This window comes from Salvelinus sp. IW2-2015, linkage group LG4q.1:29, assembly GCF_002910315.2.
Source record: "Salvelinus sp. IW2-2015 linkage group LG4q.1:29, ASM291031v2, whole genome shotgun sequence".
Lineage (NCBI taxonomy): Eukaryota > Metazoa > Chordata > Actinopteri > Salmoniformes > Salmonidae > Salvelinus > Salvelinus sp. IW2-2015.
Window position 1 is genome coordinate 65,716,412 of NC_036842.1, and position 22,063 is coordinate 65,738,474.

Genomic DNA, 22,063 nt, shown 5'->3' on the forward strand with positions numbered 1-22,063 from the left:
CTTAATTATTTGTTTAGATAGTTTATAAATGTAATAAACAGTTATAACACATTAGTTGAAACTGTGTGTTTGTTTTGGCACTTGCCCATGACTGCACCRGTAATAACAAAAGTAGCCTAATAATTAATAATAGTTTAGTCTGGTCATATGCCTATATAAACACATGCAACCAATGCGTTACTGTTTATTACAGATGTAGGCTATTAACTGTAGCCTATATAAAGGGAGCTATAAATAACAGTGTACAAATCTACTGGAAACCTTTGCGTCATTTTTACATTTTTTTGCAGGACTGTAAACTTTTGAATGAATCAAGTGGAAAGTGATCTAAACATTGCTTATCCATGTCAGAGGTTAGGGCTACTCCATTCCAGCTTTTCTCCATGACTTGCCTTATGCTTWGCGCTGTGTTTCTATGTGAGCGGACCTGACTCTTGTTTACAGCAGTGATTCTACGGACTAGACCGAGAACGAGGGCAAGTGATAGGATAGCTGCTTACTGGAGCTGTAGGAGAAAACGAAAAAATACACATCATCAACCATACACGACTCACAGGACATAACGGAAGCTTGAGTTTGGTGTATACCATACTCCACTCCAACCGAAGCCCGATAGTCTACTCTGGCGTGGCATAACTCTTTTTTTCAGCTGCAAAGGAGCCGACTGACTGCGTTAACCTTGAAGACAGAAAGCGCAGGGGGGAGAAAAAGGGGGTGCGATTGGTGAAACCATTTATGTTCTGGYGGATATTTTGGATTGCGTCTTGTTGGGAGGGTTTATTGAGCAGAGTTACGTTTTCATTCATTTCCCATCTCAGCCTCCACCCTAGACTCTATTGTTAATGCCCATCACTCAGACGGAAATTAATGATAGAAGATCGGAAGACTCTTTGGTCTACAAGTGAATCTCGTTCGATTGCCAGTCATAAAAGCTCGTGCACACCATTACTGATGTTTCAAGAGATGGAGACTGAGGATGCGGATTACTGTCATATGTCGAGTAAAATCAGTGGCACGGATGTCTGTTTTGCCAGCCACCCTTGAATCATTCTGTCTKTGGCAAGAATAACGAATTGTTTTAATTTATTTCATCTTATATATATTTTTTTTAAATAATACCCCTATACACAAAACCCTGAGACTTGGAACAAGAGTAGCCTATCTTCTAAACACGAATTTGTATCGACCTGTCAAACAGTGGATTTTACTTTTTGTGATCTTGGTGGCATCATCTCCCTTTTCCACTTTTTTGGAATTAAGTTATTTGCTTTTTAGTGAGGTTAATAATTGATCAGGAATGAGATCTGGGACAGAGAGGAATAATTCGACCTTGTTTTGGGGTCTGATGCTGTCTGTCTCCGCTATCTGCCTGTTGTCCGCAAATGGAAAAAGTAAGTGTCATTGTGATGTCCTAATCAAAATAATACTGTAGCTATTCGTTGGCGTGTTTCTTTGGTTTTATCCTCATTCATGCGAGCTGTTACAATGCTTCAACATTTAGCCGCCAATGACATCTGCTGTTATCGTTTGAGATTGTAGCTATTTGATCTGTTATTATTAACGTTACTTAGTTACAGCTGTATTGTTGGTCTGACTACAGTATCAGTAGGCTATCATTTTTGGTCCATATCATATGGGCTACATGACACTAAAGAGATACATAGGCCTACATGCTACATGTTATTGTAGGCTTCATAGCCACGCTCACATGAGTTCAGAGATTAAGCACATTTGGAGTAAATAGCCAAAGCAAATGGATGATTAAAACAAATCTTAGCTATTGAAAATTGCTGAACATATGGTACATTGCATAATGTAAACATATCACATTAGTCATTGGAATTGTTAGATTTCCACAGTAGCTTACAAACAAATTATGTTTTTCATTTTGGACAAATCTTAGGCTCATATAGCATATTGTAGCCTATGAGTGAATTACACCCGTAACAATGAGTCTATACAATTATGCTTTTCCGCAAACGAACGAGGATGAATCCATGGATGAAGGTTACTACTTCAAACATGTGGCCATTTTGCATTCGTAGTGGTGGTGGCAAAGCACGGTTTCGAGTCGAACCAATTTCATGCTGCGCATGCACATCCACAAGCATAGTAGCCTAGAGGAAAATACTGTCATATATAGGCCTAATCTTCGCTTTTGGCCTTTGATGTACTGACAACAAATACAGAAAACTATTGTTATTATTGTATTATAATAGTATATAGGACTTGGTGTCACATTCTGGAGGAAACCTAGTAGTAGGCTATTTCACCAGAATTAGTTTAAAATATACAATGGTAACGTTTATTCTCTTACCAACTTCTATGTATTCAAATAAAGGTATAGGCCTCGATCTCTTTACCACAGGTCTGTGCGACCTGTTCAAAGTGGTGTGATATTCAGAAACAGGGACAAGGTCGTTGGATACCCGCGTATGCTAAACAATTGTTTATGCCATGAGTAAGCAAGCAATTGGTGGAATACACACGAAATGCAGATGACCTGTTCAGGAAAATCACATTTACAACGGAGCTACTATTCAGTCCTCTCTCTATTTACAATACTTCTCATCCACATGCAAGTTCTATGTTAAAGAAATGAATAATTATCTTTAAATAACATGTAAGTAGTTCCCACAAGTGCAGCACAATGACTTTGAAGGATTGAGCAGCTTGTAAAGAAATAGGTTATTTTCCATTACATAAAACAGTGCACTGGATGTGAGCTCAGATCTCCCAATGTTTTGGTCATCCTCTGCTTTGAGGACTGTTGATCTACATTCCCCATCCATCTTGCAATCCTTTCTCACAATAGTTCCTGTAACCTGTCATAGAATCTCCTAATTGTGCTGATTGGTGTAAATAGTGTGCTTCATCATGTTTTGAGTAGTCTCTACGAAGAGACAATGGCTTGTTAGTTGGTGGAGAAGACAACTGTGGCAGGACAARAAGGGGCAGGTCTTTTTGAAGAGTGAATAAAGTGGTCATGACGTTTCGAAGCAAGCTCCATTGTCAATATTTCTCTTAAAGTTGGACCTATGTTAAGGTTTGCACAGTATACAATTCTCCAGTCTTATTCATGTACACCTGTAAAGACAGTTGAAGGTATATGACCTAAATAGAACAAAAATGTTTTATCCAGTCATGTATTATCGGAATGGGAAAAGTTGAATGAGCCTCAGTGAGTTTAGGAAGACTTTGTTCCGTCTGAATAGAGTATGGCGAGTTTGTTACCGTTAAATACAAATTTATTTGTCACTTTCTTCATAAACAACAGGTGTAGACTAACAGTGAAACACTTACTTACTGGCCCTTCCCAACAATGCAGAGAGAATAATAGAAAAATARTAGAAAGATAACTTGAGGAATAAATATATTAGGAATATTTACTGTAACGTCTCACTTTGATGTTGTTTAAGTTTGACTGCTGTTAAGCTGCTTAGTGGAATCTCTAAGGCTAAACACCGTGTGGTGGAGCAAAGGGACCCAACAGTGACGGAATCATGTCTCCTGCAAAATCGATAGATTAATAAGACCCTTCACAAATGAACCTTCTGAATTGCTCAATAAGGGGGTGTCGTTTGTTTATTGGTGAAACAATTACTTAGACACAGATTGTACTTAGACACAGTCTTTATTACAAGCTACTGTCAGCCAGTTGTTATTTATTTGTTTGTCAGGTGCTGTTTATTTTTGATTGAGGCCTATATCTATAGTACTTTGGTGGTTGCATTTACATTATAAGTGAATATGGGTATCCATCAGAAATTACATTTGCACTTGGATACTTTMTGAGGGGTTTTTATCTATGTGATTGATTTCTGGTTGATTTCGTATACTTACTAGCTAGTGTGTTTGTGTAGACCTGTGGACGTCATTGATAAGCATGGCTGTGTGCTAGGACTGAGGAGAGGAAGGAAAGGGGATGTGGAATAATGGAGATGATTTTCACATGGAAAGAAGACAGGGAACAACCTCAATTAGCATGAAAAAAGGAGGAGGACTCAATTGAGAGCTATTGACCAGTGTCGTCAGGCCAGCGTCCTCACCACTGTGAATCACAGAGTGGGGCATTTCTCAGCACCCTGCTGAGCCCGGCAAGGTCCCACCRCCTCAGTAGGGAAGCCCATGAAAATATTTTATTCTTGAACTGTGTCTTGACACACAGCATGCTAATGACACCTCTCAGTCCACTGACACTGACCTCCAAGCCATGTGGTGAGTTTCTCAACATATAACTCACTATCATGTGTAGGGACTGGAAACAAGCTCAGAACWTTCAGGTCAGACCAATACAGCCCAGACAACAGTAAACAAGTGATAATAAACATGTTCGTTTACCATTTCACTTCGGCAACAAATCTTGTTTACATTCATTTAATGGTTAAAGGTTTTTTGTACTCTAAATTATTGTTGATGCCAGCCCATCTGTTTTTACAATAAACAGTGTACAGAATATACACTATATATACAACAGTATGTGGATACCCCTTCAAATTAGTGGATTCAGCTATTTCAGCCGTTGCTGACAGGTGTATAAAATCGAGCACACAGCTATGCAATTACCATAGACAAACATTGGCAGTAGAATGGTGTTACTGAAGAGCTCAGTGACTTTCATCGTGGCACCGTCATAGGATGCCACCTTTCCAACAAGTCAGTTCGTCAAATTTCTGCTCTGCTAGAGCTGCCCCGGTCAACTGTAAGCAACTTTAAGTGCTGTTATTGTGAAGTGGAAATGTATAGGAGCAACAACGGCTCAGCTGCGAAGTGGTATCAAACACAAGCTCAAAAACAGGACCGCAGAGCGCTGAAGTGCATAGCGGATAAAAAATAATCTGTCCTCGGTTGCAACACTCACCACCGAGTTCCAAACTGCCTCTGGAAGCAACTTCAGCACAAGAACTGTTCATCAGCGAGATTCATGAAGGAAAAAGGAAACCGCACACTGCTCTTGATAGTATCACCGATATTTAATAAGCTTACGTATCGGCCACACGGCCTTCGTCAGAGCTTTTGGGATTTTTTGAAAGTTGCACCCTTATGTAGACCTGGCCCCACCCACATCCGTTCTACACATCGAAGGGGGTAGGAGGCAAAGGAAAATAAATAAGTGCTACCAAATATAACAATGTGCATTTCATAAATATTACAAAAGTGTATAAATAAGGCGTATTGAACACTTCTGTATAATCTCAATGAGGACATAGCAAGTTCATTAGTCATTGGGTACATCATATGAAAAACGTCAGAATAATCTACAAGAGACACACATTTCATGTTCAAATTCACAGCATAACATACAAMRAGAWYYRTWCATCAGCGAGATTCATGAAATGGGTTTCCATGGCCAAGCAGCCGCACACAAGCCTACGATCACCATGTGCAATGCCGAGGGTCGGCTGGAGTGGTGTAAAGCTCGCCGCCATTGGACTCTGGAGCAATGGAAACGCGTTGTCTGGAGTCAAGAATCACGCTTCACCAGCTGGCAGTCCAACGGACAAATCTGGGTTTGGTGGATGCAAGGAGAACGCTACCTGCCCCAATGCATAGTGCTAACTGTAAAGTTTGGTGGAGGAGGAATAATGGTCTGGGGTTGTTTTTCATGGTTCGGGCTAGGCCTCTTAGTTCCAGTGAATTAAAATCTTAACACTACAGCATACAACGACACTCTAGACGATTCTGTGCTTCCAACTTTGTGGCAACAGTTTGGGGAAGGCCCTTTCCTGTTTCAGCATAACAATTCCCCCTTACACAAAGCGAGGTTCATACAGAAATGGTTTGTTGAGTTTGGTGTAGAAGAACTTGACTGGCCTGCACAGAGCACTGACTTCAACCCCATCGAACACCTTTGAGATGAATAGGAAAGCTAACTGCGAGCCAGGCCTAATCACCCCACATCAGTGCCCAACTTCACTAATGCTCTTGTGGCTGAATGGAAGCAAGTCCCCGTAGAAATGTTCCAACATCTAATGGAAAGCGTTTCCAGAAGAGTGGAGGCTGTTAAAGCAGCAAAGGGGGACCAACTCTTTAGTTAATGCCCATGAATTTGGAATGAGATGTTCGATGAGCAGGTGTTCGCATACTTTTGGTCATGTAGTGTACATGAGTATGATATTGCTCAAAAGTTTAAAAAATCTGCTACATTTAATCAAGGACTATATTTTATGTATAGAATTTACAATTATTCTGGGCATAGCAAATGAATGGTCATGCTCCATTAGGGCTTGTATACTTTTTACCCTGTGAATTTTAATAATCTGTCCCTGCTAATAAAATGTAATTACAGTAAGCGCCCTTTTAACTCCCACCACAGTAAACTTTCCATGCCATTGCTTCCAAGTATACAGCAAACAAGGCTCAATGATACATCGAGAGAGAGGGAGAGAGAGAGAAAGGGTGAGAGAGAGAGAGGCAGAGAGAGAGAGAGAGAGAGAGAGAGAGAGAGAGAGGAGAGAGAGAGGAGAAAGTTGGTGTTTGGAAATAGAATGTGCAAAAATACACCCGCTAGGGAAACAGACATGGTTTTGTTGATTGGAAGAGTGGAGAGTTTGTGAACTGTTTTATTGGTCTTTGCTGTTCACACGGGCGGTCTCTGGACAGCCTGGCCTGGCAGCAGACACATGCTCCTATCGAACCCCAGCCCCAGCCACACTTTGACACACACTATTTGAGGTACTCCTTTTGGCTAGCATGACTCATAACTTTACTCCACTAACCGCTTGTTGGAGCTCAAGTAAAGGTTTGTGTGGGATTCAGGGCTAAAATTACAATTCAGAATAATGATGCTATTCTCACCTGTAGGGACTATTGGACTTAAATGAAGACAGATCTCACTGTGTGTGTATTGTTAGACTCAACATCCACTGTTTGTTCATGTCCTGTGACTCCTGCCCCTTGCTTAACGCAGACTCCCTGGCATTGCTAATGCATAGTTACGACTGGATCCATTCTTCCTGGAAAGCAGAATGGCAGTAGCTGTCACCAAGGTTACACAGAAAGGGGTGGGTGGGTAGATGTTCCTCTGCATTTAACATCCAAGTTCCCACTTTGCCTTTGGTTGAGGGGTACAGATGACTGCGGTGCTGCGGCCTTCGTGACTGGGACTGGGACTAGTGACTCAGACATGAATTCGTTTTATGTGTATATTGATGTGTATTGATGTGATACAGGGCTCATCTGTAAAAAAAAGACTGGTCTCAGCATGACTCCTGGTCAAAATAAAGGTTAAATAAAAAATGAAATGCACCCTCTCTCTCATGAGTGAGACAGTAAGACTCCTCGGTCTCTTGCTCTGTGCCTCTGCCYGCCCCCTAGCCCTGGATCCGCTAAGGGGGCAGTGATGCCGGCATATCGTTCCTCACCCCCATGAGGGAGTCAGTGGGCATGCCTGTGTGTGTGACTTGTGCGCTGTTCTGCTCTCGCACTGCAGTACAGCGCAGCGTGGCAGGCAGCCTGTCTCACTGGCATGTCCCTGTGCAGGCAGGGATGGAAAAGTGTGTCACTGTGCTAGTTTGTGAGAGAGCAGTCAAATGCTGTCCTACGGCTTCTCCAGGCCGCAAGCTKAGGTTTACAATGCTTAATTAAACACTTRTTTAAAATGGGCTGTCAGTGTATTTGTGCATATGCAATCTCTGGCCAGCCGCATACAACATCATGTGCTGTGGCCCGTGGCTTTAATAGCCCGTGGAGTATTGTACAATTTGCAAGATGATTGCAAATATGATCTCTTCTAATAGATTGCACAGACTATATCAGTGACAGGCTGCAGATCAAGAGACTGTGGGCAGATGCATATTGAAATGGGGACTTTCATCATTTGCATTATTGTTCTGGGGGAACCTCATCTCTTTGGTAATATGCAGCTCTTTGATTTGTAACACTTGATATGATGAAACCATATAAATAAGCTGTAGATGCTGTAAATGGGGCGGGGAGCTAATGTTTTAGCTGTACCTCAATAGCTCAACTGTTAATCTAAACTATACGTGGTATTGGAACTGATTGTGCAAACKTATTAAATGTCACTCTAAACTATATTTAAAAGACTGCAGGTATGTGTGTGTTTACCCGTTCTCTGCCATGCTGCGATGGAACCGAGGAGAGGGTTTGGAGTGCATGTGTAGGGGGTGACAGTGTTGTGTTACCAGTTTGGCTACACATGCACTCCAAACCCTCTTCTCTGCCATGCTGCGATGGAACCGAGGAGAGGGTTTGGAGTGCATGTGTAGGGGGTGACAGTGTTGTGTTACCAGTTTGGGTCTGATGTCTGAGCCTTTTGAAGTGAAGACCAGGCAGGGGAAGTGGCCCACCAGACCACWGGTCAGATGACTTCCAGCATGTGTGGGATTAAGTGAAGTTGAGGTGGCAGGTGTGAGGTACTGGGATGGAGGGAGGGACCAGGTCCACTGCCTTTGCACTGCCCATCAGATGCTCACATTTGTCTGCATTTCTGAGCACATTCTTTTGGGAAAGTATCATGTGTTCTGATGGACATGAATTTGTGGGTGATTAATTTCAATAAAGTCCAGCCCCAGAGCTTGTCTCCATCAGATTACTCCCCATAACAACCTTGCTGGGGATTACAGTGGGAAGACCTGAAAAATATACAGTTGTTTGCTTTCCGAGAATGGTCTCATACTAGACTGTTAAATGGTTTCAGTAACCTTTGATAAAGACCTCAACATACTGATCTGTCCCATAGGGACAGACGTCCTCTCCTGTTATGCGGCACAGCTTAACCTGTCAGTCAAAGTTCAGTTAAAGCAAAATGTGCATTTTTAGTCTGTTAAAAGATCACGGCTGATATATTGTAATASTCAAGTTGTTTACTACCCTTGGATTTTTACAGAATAAAAATGCACTRGCTCTTTTACAGAGTCACGTGTTTGTGCGTTTGTGTGTGTGGGCATGCTTGCGCGTGTGTGTATGACTGTGTGTGGGATGACATTTCTATGGAAGGTCAGGGCAAGGTTATCAATCATGAACATGAGCCGCTGGATCCCATTACGCGCTGGAGATATGTGTGTTTACTCAGCAGTGTGAACAGGGACAGGGAGAAGCACTTTATTCTATGTGTGCTTATCCCATTGTGAGGACAGTGGTTACTGCTAGATACAGCCATTACACAACAATAGGAAATGACTGCTGTCAGGGCTGGCATTGTATTAATTTCCCCATACTGTCTGTTTAAATGAATTCTTATGCAAGTATGAAGACAAATCATATTTTGTGCAAATGGACCAGGCTTGTCAGGATGCACAGATCTGAAAGTCTACGCCCCTTCGTTGGTGATTGGTCAACAGTAGGGATTATTCAGTGAAGTCTTTGTTGTTATTCAGCTCATTTTCATGCACATATTTTAAATGAGAAATAYTGTAAAATTGCGCGACTAAGATGTCCTCAGCAAAAASGTCTATATTAATGACAGTTATCTTAGATTCTGACTTTYTTGAGGAAGTGTATACTGGCTATGGCGTCTCAAAATGGACAAACAGTACTATTGCTGCTTTTCTCTTGTTTTTCAAGTGAAGGTCTTTTAAGGGAGTATGCAAGCACACTCATTCGGTTCACCTAGCTGAGTTCGGCTAGGCGCCAGCCGAACTGAAGCATGCTGACGCCTTTAACAAGGTAGTGAGAAAGCAGTGAGGTGGGATTCGTTATTTCTTTCTTACCTTCTTAATTTCCATCTTTTCTCTCTCCCTCTCTCTCTCTGTTGGTTTCAGAACAGAGATGTCGCGACATGTTCAGGTGTAGGAGTGTCACAGGTTTAGTTGTAGTATTAGACAATCTGTTCATCATTTCAGGAAGCGTGGTCTCTTAGGTAATTGCCRCTATAGCTTCCAAAAATACTTGTAATTCATTTCACCTTCTCCTTTTATCGCTGACRGGTTTACACCGATAGTAAGGCCTCAGATAGACTTGTCTGGCAGAATCCCTATCTCCTCCGTTGCCACAATATCCCCCACTGCCCCTCCTCTTTTCTCTTCCCCACCAGACTCCCACTGATTGTATTAATGCCTCCAACAGGAAGTGAGGCCTAGAGTTTCTCTTTACTAACAAACAAATTAGTCTTTGTGTTTGAGTTGCTCTACCCCTCCCCCTCCCTCTGGCTGTTCAAGGAGCAGAGGGAAAATTCTCAATGAAACAAAGAGGACATRCAGCTCGATGGCTCACAAGTGGAGCCCCAGGGCATTCGTGTCGATAGGAGAAAGCAAATGCTATTTTCTACCCAAGTAATCATTTGCGTTCTAAATTTGGAAAAGTGCATCACACTGACAGGAGCAAATAAAGGCCATTCATCCCGATAAACAATGTGCTCACWATTTTTGGCAGAATAAATTGAAGATAATGTTTTTTAAATTACTCAAGTGGAATCTCATTTAGGATACTTCTAGATTTAAAAAAAAGTAAATGTTTGGCCTATGGTGCGGTATGGGTTCTATGGATGTCATTCATATGAATGTATAGATGCTATATTTTGTCTTCCATTCAATTAAAATCTAAGTATCAGTAGATAAAATGATAACTGGGAGCTTTTGTTATGGTCATTGTTGTGAGGTTARATACAGCTTTGTGGAAATTAGCAGAAATCATTTGAGGTCGACCGATTAATCGGAATGGACGATTAATTAGGGCCGATTTCAARTTTTCATAACAATCGGTAATCGGCATTTTTAGACACCGATCATGGCCGATTACATTGCACTCCACGAGGAGACTGCGTGGCAGGCTGACTACCTGTTATGCGAGTGCAGCAAGGAGCCAAGGTAAGGTGCTGGCTAGCATTAAACGTATCTTATCAAAAACAATCAATCTTAACATAATCACTAGTTAACTACACATGGTTGATGATATTACTAGTTTATCTAGCTTGTCCTGCGTTGCATATAATCGATGTGGTGCCTGTTAATTTATCATTGAATCACAGCCTACTTYGCCAAACGGGTGATTTAACAAGCGCATTCGCGAAAAAAGCACTGTCGTTGCACCAATGTGTACCTAACCATAAACATCCACGCCTTTCTTAAAATCAATACACAAGTATATATGTTTAAACCTGCATATTTAGTTAATATTGCCTGCTAACATGAATTTCTTTTAACTAGGGAAATTGTGTCACTTCTCTTGCGTTCTGTGCAACAGAGTCAGGGTATATGCAGCAGTTTGGGCCGCCTGGCTCGTTGCGAACTGTGTGAAGACTATTTCTTCCTAACAAAGACAGCCAACTTCGCCAAACGGGGGATGATTTAACAAAAGCGCATTTGCGGGGAAAAAAGAACAATCGTTGCACGACTGTACCTAACCATAAACATCAATGCCTTTCTTAAAATCAATACACAGAAGTATATTTTTTTAAACCTGCATATTTAGTTAAAAGAAATTCATGTTAGCAGGCAATATTAAACTAGGGAAATTGTGTCACTTCTCTTGCGTTCATTGCACGCAGAGTCAGGGTATATGCAACAGTTTGGGCCACCTGGCTCGTTGCGAACTAATTTGCCAGAATTTTACGTAATTATGACATAACATTGAAGGTTGTGCAATGTAACAGCAATATTTAGACTTATGGATGCCACCCGTTAGATAAAATACGGAACGGTTCACTATTTCACTGAAATAATAAATGTTTTGTTTTCGAAATGATAGTTTCCGAATTTGACCATATTAATGACCTACGGCTCGTATTTCTGTGTGTTATTATATTATAATTAAGTCTATGATTTGATAGAGCAGTCTGACTGAGCGGTGGTAGGCAGCAAATAGTCCTATAATAACTACAACCTAAAACCTTTTACCTGGGAATATTGAAGACTCATGTTAAAAGGAACCACCAGCTTCATATGTTCTCATGTTCTGAGCAAGGAACTTAAACGTTAGCTTTTTTACATGGCACATATTGCACTTTTACTTTCTCCAACACTTTGTATTTGCATTATTTAAACCAAATTGAACATGTTTCATTATTTATTTGAGACTAAATAGATTTTATTGATGTATTATATTAAGTAAAAATAAAAGTGTTCATTGTTCATTCAGTATTGTTGTAATTGTCATTATTACAAATATATATATAAAAATATGCCGAATTAATCGGTATCGACCTCTAGAAATCATAGCATCAGGTAAATTGTGTGTTGACATGGATCAGGGCCGGGCGATTTGAAGCACGACTGTTTCTCTCGCTGCACAGGCCCTGTGACGCTCACTGAGAGGGTGTCCTAAGCCTCTGGAAGAACAGAACAGGTTCAGCCAAAGGAGCTCATATGACAAGACATTTCTTCAACGGATCGTTTCACCTTCCAAGTAGCATTTGAAACCTCTTGGCTACCTGTCGGGTTTTCTATGTTTCTTTGGTGTGGTGTTTTCTCTATGTTTGTTTCGTCTATATCACACTGTACTGTCTTGACCAGTACCTGCCTTGACATATAGATAGGGACAGGGAGTTGGTAAGGAGCGTAACGGTCTCCCGCCCACTGTGAGATTGCGSATGTTGATACTGTTTGTTTGGGTTTGTCTTTGAACTACAGTCCTGAGAATCAACATTCAATGTTTTGTCATGGCTACAATTGTAGCTCTGCTCCCCTGGTGTAAATGGACTGTTAGAATCATTATTGTCGTCATTATATATCAATAGACCCAGAGGAGATGGTTTACTCCAAGTGTTACAGTGAAAGGATTGTCTTGGATTTATAGGGTCTGTTATCGTAGCTGTCTTTCAGTGATGATATCCCATTAGCTATACTTGTGTGTGTGTGTGTGTGTGTGTGTGTGTGTGTGTGCGTGCGTGCGTGCGTGGTGCGGCGGCGTGCGTGCGTGCGTGCGTGGCGTGCGTGCGTGCGTGCGTGCGTGGTGGGTGTGTGTTAACAGAGAGAGAGAGACAGAGGAGGCTCAGGGACTGTGGCTTTGTGTGTTGTTTTCTGTGTGTTGAGCTGAGAGGGATGGGATGTTTTTAAACCAAGGTTGTATCCCGGTAAAGGAGAGGAACCTAGGATCCCAGATCTTAATAAGATATATGTCAAGAGAGTGGTCTCAAAAAATATTGACCCTTGTCTTTGAGAGAGAACTTCCTAAGTCTGCTCAGTATGAAGAGCACACTCACCTCAGATGACCCTGTCTGTTTGTCTCTCATTTGTCTCAAAAAGAATGCCTCTGCCACAGACCTTGTTGTCACATTGGACCATCATTACAGACAATAGTTACAACCATGAAACAAAAGCAACAAATAAGCTTTGTACATGACGAGAACAAAGCATGGCCTAAATAGTATAGCATAACACAAGAAGTCCTATATATTTTTCAGAAATTATCTCAAGAAGATTAGATTCAGCCCTTTTAAGGGGTGTTGTGCTTGTTATTTTGGTGCTCATTGTTTCTTACATATTTCTGGGACTGGCTGACAGTACGCTTTAAGCCAGGTCCACCCCCTGAAAAGAAACATTTAACATGGTAGATTTACATGGTAGACATGGTAAACAGAATGAATACAATGAATAGGTATGCAGACAAATAAATTCATATATAATATAGTCCAAAAGGTTACATTTATTTAGGTACACTGAATAAGGGACACAATACTGTGTTTTAAAATGATTAACTATGATGTAATAATGTGTGATTTTTCTTTCCCTTCTCTCTCCTCCAGTCTGTGGTCTAAGTATCGACATCCGTAATGACATCAGTGAGTTCAAGAGTCTGGAGAACTGCACGGTGGTGGAGGGCTACACTGCAGATCCTCCTCATCGGAGAAAAGACCAACAACCTCAACCAGAGCTCTTCGCTCCCTTCAGCTTCCCACGCTGACCGTCATCACCGACTACCTGCTCCTGTTCCGCGTGTCCGGCCTGGACAGCCTCAGCACGCTCTTCCCCAACTCAAACGTCATCCGCGACGCACCTCTTCTCAACTACACGCCCTGGTGACTTCGAGATGACCAGTTTGAAGGACATTGGCCTGTACAACCTGAGGAACATCACACGAGGGGCTATCCGGATCGAGAAGAACCCGGAGCTCTGCTACCTGGACTCTGTGGACTGGTCTCTCATCATGGACGCAGAGTTCAACAACTTCATCGCGGGGAACAACCAGTCCAAGGAGTGTGGTGATGTGTGTCCAGGCATCACGGAGGACAACGCTCAGTGCATCAACGACCAGCTTTAACGGCAACTTTAACTCTCGCTGCTGGACATCCAACCACTGCCAGAAAGGTAAGGAGCTCTGAGCTTTTCTCTTCACAGTCTGGGCAGCAGAGACCCAGTCACATCAGCACAGAGGACGGCCTGTCCACAGAGCTCCCATTTACATTTTTTTTTGTTTACTCCTGCAGAATTTTGTATTTGTTTGTGTTGTTTTTTAAAGGTTTTATGCAGAGGTGGGACCAAGTCACTATTATCAAGTCACAAGCAAGTCTCAATTCGCAAGGTCTGAGTATCAAGTCTCAATTCGCAAGGTCTGAGTATCAAGTCTCAATTCGCAAGGTCTGAGTATCAAGTCGAGTCCCAAGGAAAACAGTCAACAAAGTCAATACAAATTACATCTATACATGCAATGACAAATCTTTGTCTATTTGGCTACCAGACACGCATTTTCATTATTTTGTCTACAACACATTTTGATTATGTAATAATTCATTTTAACAAAAATTCCAAATGCAATCTTCATGAAGTAAATGATAAATTTCAAGCGATTTTGATGTACCAAAAGACCAGTAGGCCTATGCTAGTCATTGTTGCATGATGCCCCATTGCTGGTGAGCTTGCAAAGTAAACAGTTATTAACAACCAATTTTTGGACCTGCATATTTATTTATGGCAATCATTTTCCCTACAATTTGAGTTTTGCTCTGCAGCCGATCGAAAATCAACAATCTGTTCGCTAGCACCTGACCTGTGTTGATGGACAGTTTGCTGGTCCAATCAGAGGGCCGAGTGTGCTTTTCACTAGCCATTCTGTTGCACGTTTCTTTTACAAGTGCGATGCTGCGGCTACTGTCTCTGGCTGCATGGAGAGTAATCCACAGAAACTCTGTGCCACAAAATTGGTGACAAAACGTTACAAAACCTGTCATGTGACTCGAGTCCCCACCTCTGGTTTTAAGGTAGATTGTTTCTCAAATAACTGGGGTATTTGGCGGTGTTTGTCTATCCGACTTGTGATACAACCATTTGCAGAGGTGTCTTTGATCTAGGTAGCTAGGTGGGTTCCAGTCTCGCAAACATTCTCAAATTGTGAATTCCCCAGTGAACAAATCCCATGAATCAATGTTGTTTTTCTTTCATATTTGTCAGGGAGCAGGATTGTCCCCCGTCCAGTAAAAACATTTCCTCTCTGTTTGTTATGGAGGTCTTTTCTTTAGATGGACCTATTTGCTGACAGAACTAAGGATGTGTGCATAATACATTTTCTGGTATTAAATCCATTCTCAGTTGAGGTTACTGTTGCTCTGCCAAAAAGCGAGGCAGTGAGTCTTCATGTCTGGACCATATCAGGTCAATATTTACTAAATCTTATCTGGTGTGATTAATGAGTTATGACACACGACACTACAGCATAAGTATTTAAAGTCTATGAAGAAGGAAGGATATGGTTTTCTTGTAGCCTCTTTATAGTTATATTTTTAAAGGACCAATGCAGCCATTTTTACCTCAATATCAAGTCATTTCTGGGTAACAATGAAGTACCATACTGTGACTGTTTTCAATCAAAATGGTAAAAAAGAAACAAAAATATATTATTCGCAAGAGCAATTTCTCAAGCAATAATTTTGCTAGGACTGTCTGGTAGTGGTCTGAGTGGGGAGGGGAAAACGGAGAACTAGCTGTTATTGGCAGAGGTTTGGAACTCTCTTTCTTATTGGTCTATTAACTAATTTACTTCCCGATGACGTACTCCATCCCACCAAACCTGGCTGAAAATTAAAAGGTATTTTCATACAGCTCTATAATGGGCATTATCATCATTTTCACAATTTCACAGTATTATTCCAACCTCATAGTGTGGAAATATATATAAAAAACAAGAAATCATATTTTTGTCTACACTGGCACTTTAAATGTATACATGTCACAGACATGTATACATGTATACACTCACAGATATAGAATGAGAATTAAACTGTCAATCAGCAGTTGAAACAATAACAAAGCGTTCTCCCCACTCCTGTTTCTGTAAAAAGCTGAGGGATGAGGCTGGAGAAATGTAACCCCTCTGAAATTCATAGACAGAGCTAATATAAAAAGTATAGTTTAAACCATGTTTTGAGGCTATATAGTTTTTGTTTACATTTACTCTGTTTACAAACATTGGAAWGAAACAAGCTTATATKTYGGGTTCTGATGGGGTACGACAGATGAACTAAGCTCATGAGCATTTCTAAGTTATATTTTTCAAGAATCAATTGGTACATTTAATGAATTAAAAAGTCAAAAAATGGATGAAGCAACCTCAGATTGCCCCTTTAAGTTAATAAATAAAATTMATGTCTGGTTGTAAGACTTTAACAGTCAACAGTTGACTTATTTAGGACTGGAAGTTGAGGGCAAGGGATAGTGGGAAAAGTTGTTTTGGTCTTGTTGTTTTGTTGTCTTCCTTTGGCATTGTGGTTGGCGTTGTTGTTGTGGATGTGTGGCTGAGAGGGTGACATCAGTGCCACGGTATTGGCCAACCAGGCTCCCACCGTAGTGTATTTGTTTGTTTTGTCTAGACGATTACACACTGCAGAGCTTGAGTTGGAATGGGCGCCTGTTTAAAACCTCAAGTGTCTCACTGTGTGGACAGTTTTTCACTGGTCCAAATCAAAGGAATTCAGATGCATATTTACCCTGTGAAGGAGATTACTGTAGGTTGACCTTGACTTCAAGGAGCTTTGGGGGAAAACACTTCTCCTAGCCTCCTACTTGCCTGTCTGCTCCCCTTTCCTCTCAACATGAAATAATAATGGGAAAATGTCCTCCCAGCCATAGCCTTTTGAAGACCTGTTTACARCTCCCATGGATAACTGGTAGTTCTAAACATCTTCCCTTCAGGCCCAGAAAACAAATAGAGGAAATCAACCTCTTAATAGTGACTTCATTAGTGACCGTTTATGTTTCAAGGAATGGACTTTATTGTTGTGATATTTGTTCTTTGGATGCAGAATTAAATTAATGAGGATGTTTATAGTATTTGTTGTAAGGGTCTCTGGTATATCTAAMTGTATGTTGCAGTATAGACAGTCTGGACTGGCTTAAGTGACCTGTGTGGAATTAACTTAATTGATTTACAAAGATTTGCTTGTCATTTATCTGATGTTGGTTGGAACCAATGTTAAGGGTCAACATTTTTGTTTTTCCTAAGATTTGTTATGGTAAGGAGACAAAGAGCATTTTTGATTTTCTCCCACAGATCCGTTCTCCCACCTTAAAGCCTAGCAGATGTCAGGGTAAATACTCTGAGACTTGAGGTCTCAACTATGCAAATAAAGACTAACAGAGATTGTGATATCAGGATAAAATGGCTCATTTAGAGGGTGTGTGATTGTGGTTTAGTGGTAGTACAGCTAGATTTGTAGGCTCAAGTCTCACCCATACAATGTTCAAGGCTCTGAGTCTAGCAGAGATGAGACTTTCTCTGGCCCTCACTGAAGGGCAGATACTCCACTTGTCTCCACCCCTCTGCATAATTGCCTTGTTTTTCTCCAGTACAGATGTTTCTTCAAGGGCATGCTGTGCAGCGGTTTCCTAGTCAATCCGGACCAGTCCTCTACTCTGAATGCATCTCTTTAATTACAGTACATGACTAGGAGATGCTGTTTGCTAGTAGGACTACTTTAGCCTCTGGGGAAGTTTTTTTTGAGCGCTATTGTTTGCTAGGTCAAACAGGCATTACTCTATACTTTCCTTGCCTGCTTGTATGAACTCGCTGTGTACAGTTTTAAGCAACACCAATCTACTAAATGTTTAATTAGAAAGGAACAGATTGCCTCAGAAATGGGCATGAAAATAGCAACACATGACTTTCGAGGTTAATTCCTGGCTCTATGTTCCTGTCTGGCTGGGCGTGGGTAGGGTAGGATAGTGTTACCTGGCTGGTATTAGGCTCTTTGTCTGGAAATAGGCAGACCCGGGCCATGTAGATTTAAGGGGGTAGTGGGTTCTCTTTAGTAGCGGGCCATGGCATGTGGAGAGGCGCTAACGGATGGCTTATGTGAGAAGGGGGGCTGAGGGGAAAATGTCACAGAAATGTCAAGTGTACATGCACAACGGCAGGCTCTCACTAACACCCCAGAGGAGGCATAACACAGCCCAGCTCCCTCCTCATCTGTTACCCCTTTCCCGCTTTCCTTCCCTCCCTCAATTTTGGTCTTTTTTTATTGCCCTTCTTCATAGTTTGACTAGTATTTCCCCCTCTCTCTTCTGCCAGCTTTATCAGAGACTGTTAACAGCTTTATCTGTGAGATATCTCCTGACTTTTTACACACTGTGCTCATTCTCTCAACACTCCAGCCGCCAGTTGAGTTGTTTGGCTGGCCGTGGCCCCTGTGACATTGCGTGTTGTTGGTGTGTGTTTTTGGGTCTTGTGACCTGCTCTCTGGCCTGCTTCGAATGTGGCCCTCTGGTCGCTCTGTTCCAGACGGGCATGTCTTCCTCCCCCAGAGGAGAAGTGAGCAAAGCCAGCCAATGGGAGAGAGAGAGGCTGGTTGATAAGCAGCACCCAGGCTGTCTCGACCAACCTTGTTCTGTTAGTGCAGATCACACCACCACACAGCTCGTCTGACCTCATATAGCTAACATTTCCCATTAATGTGTTTAAATATTTACTTACAATACGCTCAGCTTGAATGACACTCTGGAGTCTGGTTTCTTAACCACACTGCCCTTTACTTACATTCCCCAGATAACACCCTGTTGGCTTGTATCTTTTGCTTCAAGTGTACAACTTGATATCACACTGCTCTGAGGGCTCTGCCCTGAACTATGTTCATGGTTTAGAGCAGGGGGAGCAGTTTTAGAGGAAGTCATTGTGATGAAAGCTTTTAAATGAAATGTTTAGTTTGTGAGATTTGATACATTAAATCTACAGCAGAGCTAGAGTGTTTACTGGACAGGAATGGGGAAAGGGGCTGGTGACTGTCTCTTTAAGGGAGTATATAAGGTAGAAATTCCTGCTGGCTTAGTCATTGCAGCTTTGAGAGGATAAAGAGGGGAAACACACAGAACAGCCTGTATGTACAGAGGCCATGTGGTATGGTGGAGAAAGAATGTTTGTGAAAAACCAAGAGATCACTGAATGGAAGTACGGATGATGATGGGGGTGGCAGAGACAGGCGCTGGGAATGTGTTTGTGTGTGTGCACAGCGTTAGGTGGCCTGTGTTATGCGATCGGTTGTCTTGTTTTTGTTTAACCAACGTAATCCCAGACCTTTGCCTCGACATGCAGGGAAGGCTTTTCAATTTTTAATGGCTTCTCTGAGGCTTATCAAAGGGCCGTGGTGAGGGATAGAAAGCAGGAAGGGCTCCAGTTCCAGCAGTCTGGCCTTTTCTCCAAGAGCCCTGTGCTTTCCTGGGGGGTATGGTAGTGCTGCTGGTGACTCACTTCCTGGATCCATCTCCCTGTGCCAGGCATGCCTGCCCAGCTCTGCCCAGGCAGTGTTCCACTGTGAAGACAAATCTTTATCAGCCTCACATATCGTGCCCTCCCTCCCTTTCGCTACTCCCTCCTCCCCCACAGTAAAGACGGCATAATCAGATCCCTCATCTTCTCCTCCACTCTCCTCAGCCCTGCAGCACTCTCAATGGGTCACTACATCTCCTCTTGAGAGGGAAAAAGCCATGGGAAACTGGACTTGCACAACACACTAGCTAGCATAACCACAGAGTTTATTTTATTTATTTTTTATTTTTTAGTATTTCCTCAGAGGACTAGGGAATATTGATTCCTTGTGTTGCTACTCTATGGTGCCATTGAATAAAACGTGTGTGCATCCCCATCCCTATCTTTGTGTTCTCAGACTGTGATGTATTTTAAAGAGTGGTCGGTGGACAGAAGCCTTCTATGAACAGACATTTTGTATAGCGCTTAAAGCTTTAATACCTATGCACGTACAAGAACAAATAATTGTTGTCCTATAGTTTTTTGTGTGTCTGTGTGTGTATGTGTGTGTGTGTGTGTGTCTGTGTGTGTCTGTGTGTGTCTGTGTGTGTATGTGTGGTCTGTGTGTGTCTGTGTGTGTCTGTGTGTGCTGTGTGTTCTGTGTGTGTATGGTGTGTGTTGTGTGTGTGTCTGTGTGTGTATGTGTGTCTGTGTGTGTATGTGTGTGTATGGTGTGTGTCTGTGTGTGTATTGTGTGTTGTGTGTGTCTTGTGTGTGTGTATGTGTGTGTCTGTGTGTGTCTGTGTGTGTGTCTGTGTGTGTCTGTGTGTGTCTGTGGTGTGTGTGTGTGTGTCCTGTGTGTGTATGTGTGTGTCTGGTGTGTGTATGTGTGTGTCTGGTGGTGTATGTGTGTGTCTGTGTGTGTTCTGTGTGTGTATGTGTGTGTCTGTGATGTGTCTGTGTGTGTCTGTGTGTGTATGTGTGTGTATGTGTGTTGTCTGTGTGTGTAGTGAGTACATTCCATGCAGTTCTTCTCCCCTCTCCTGGCCTCTGACACATTGTCTCCCATTAGGTGACATTCATAAATGTCATTCTTGAGAAATGTGGAGCAGGAGATCTTAATATGTTTAGCTGTTATAGAGACGCTCTTCAGTCGGCCCCAATAACCAGAGCCCTCGCGAAGCAAGAGGATAAAACGGTTTGGTTACAAATGTTTTTTCTGTTTAATTGGTTTTATAGGTTTCCTTTGGACAGTATGATTGGTCAGACAGTTTTGTTTTAGTTTTCCCCTAAAGCAAATGTTTTATATATTATCTGCTTCAGTGCGTTGCTAGTTTGTAGTGCAATGCATGGCAAGCTACTTACAGCTTGCTGTGTCAACAACACATAACTACTATCAAAGATTTTAAACAGTTAATGTTTTGTTTGTCCTTAAATAGTATAAGGTACATTGATGTGTGTTGGTTATCTGTTGTATATTTGTAAAATTTGAATACCGTTATGAAAATACTGGTCAGCAATGCTCGTCTATAATGCATTTAAAAGCTGGACTGTGTAGCAATGCTGCCACCACAGTATACTTCTACAATGATTTAAAAGGCTGGACTGTGTAGCAATGACTGCCACCACAGATACTTCTATAATGATTTAAAGGCTGGACTGTGTAGCAATGCTGCCACCACAGATACTTCTATAATGATTTTAAAGGCTGGCTGTGTAGCAATGCGTGCTACCACAGATATTTCTATAATGATTTAAAGGCTGGACTGGTAGCAATGCTGCCACCACAGATATTCTATAATGATTTTAAAGGCTGGACTGTGTACCAATGCTGCCACCACAGATACTTCTATAATGATTTAAAGGCTGGACTGTGTAGCAATGCTGCCACCACAGATACTTCTATAATGATTTTAAAGGCTGGACTATGTAGCAATGCTGCCTCTCCACAGATACTTCTATAATGATTTAAAGGCTGGACTGTGTAGCAATGCTGCCACCACAGATACTTCTATAAATGATTTAAAAGGCTGGACTGTGTAGCAATGCTGCCACTCCACAGAGACGGACAGAGACACACACAATGTGAGCGCTCGCACACATGCACACAAACACACACACACATAGGCATTCCATGCCCTCACATTTGCCTTTGTCCGCGCCCAGTGTGCCTATTGTTTCTGCGTGTGTGTGCATGTGTTTGTGCGTGAGTGTGTTTGTGTGTTTGTGTGTATGTGTGTGTGTGTGTGTGTGTGTGTGTCTGCATGCACGTGGTGACTGTGTGCGAGCCACTCATTGCCTGTGCTGATGGGCTGCTTGCTGCCTTCTGGCCGCTCTGTGCGGAAGCTGTGACTCATCCGGCACTCTTAACACTCATTCATAAATCTGTGTGAATACTATAACTTCCTCTCTCAGCGCCGTGGGGCCCCCGCTCTGTGATAGATTCCACTCAGTCCCAGTGTAATGGCAGGAAGGACGAGGCCTATCTCCTCTC

At 42.0% G+C, this 22,063-nt stretch overlaps 1 pseudogene; it reads left to right on the plus strand.

Moving 5' to 3' along the window:
* The first annotated feature begins 432 nt into the window (after positions 1-432).
* Positions 433-14,195, plus strand: LOC139027576 (insulin-like growth factor 1 receptor; annotated as a pseudogene).
* Positions 14,196-22,063: the final 7,868 nt, after the last annotated feature.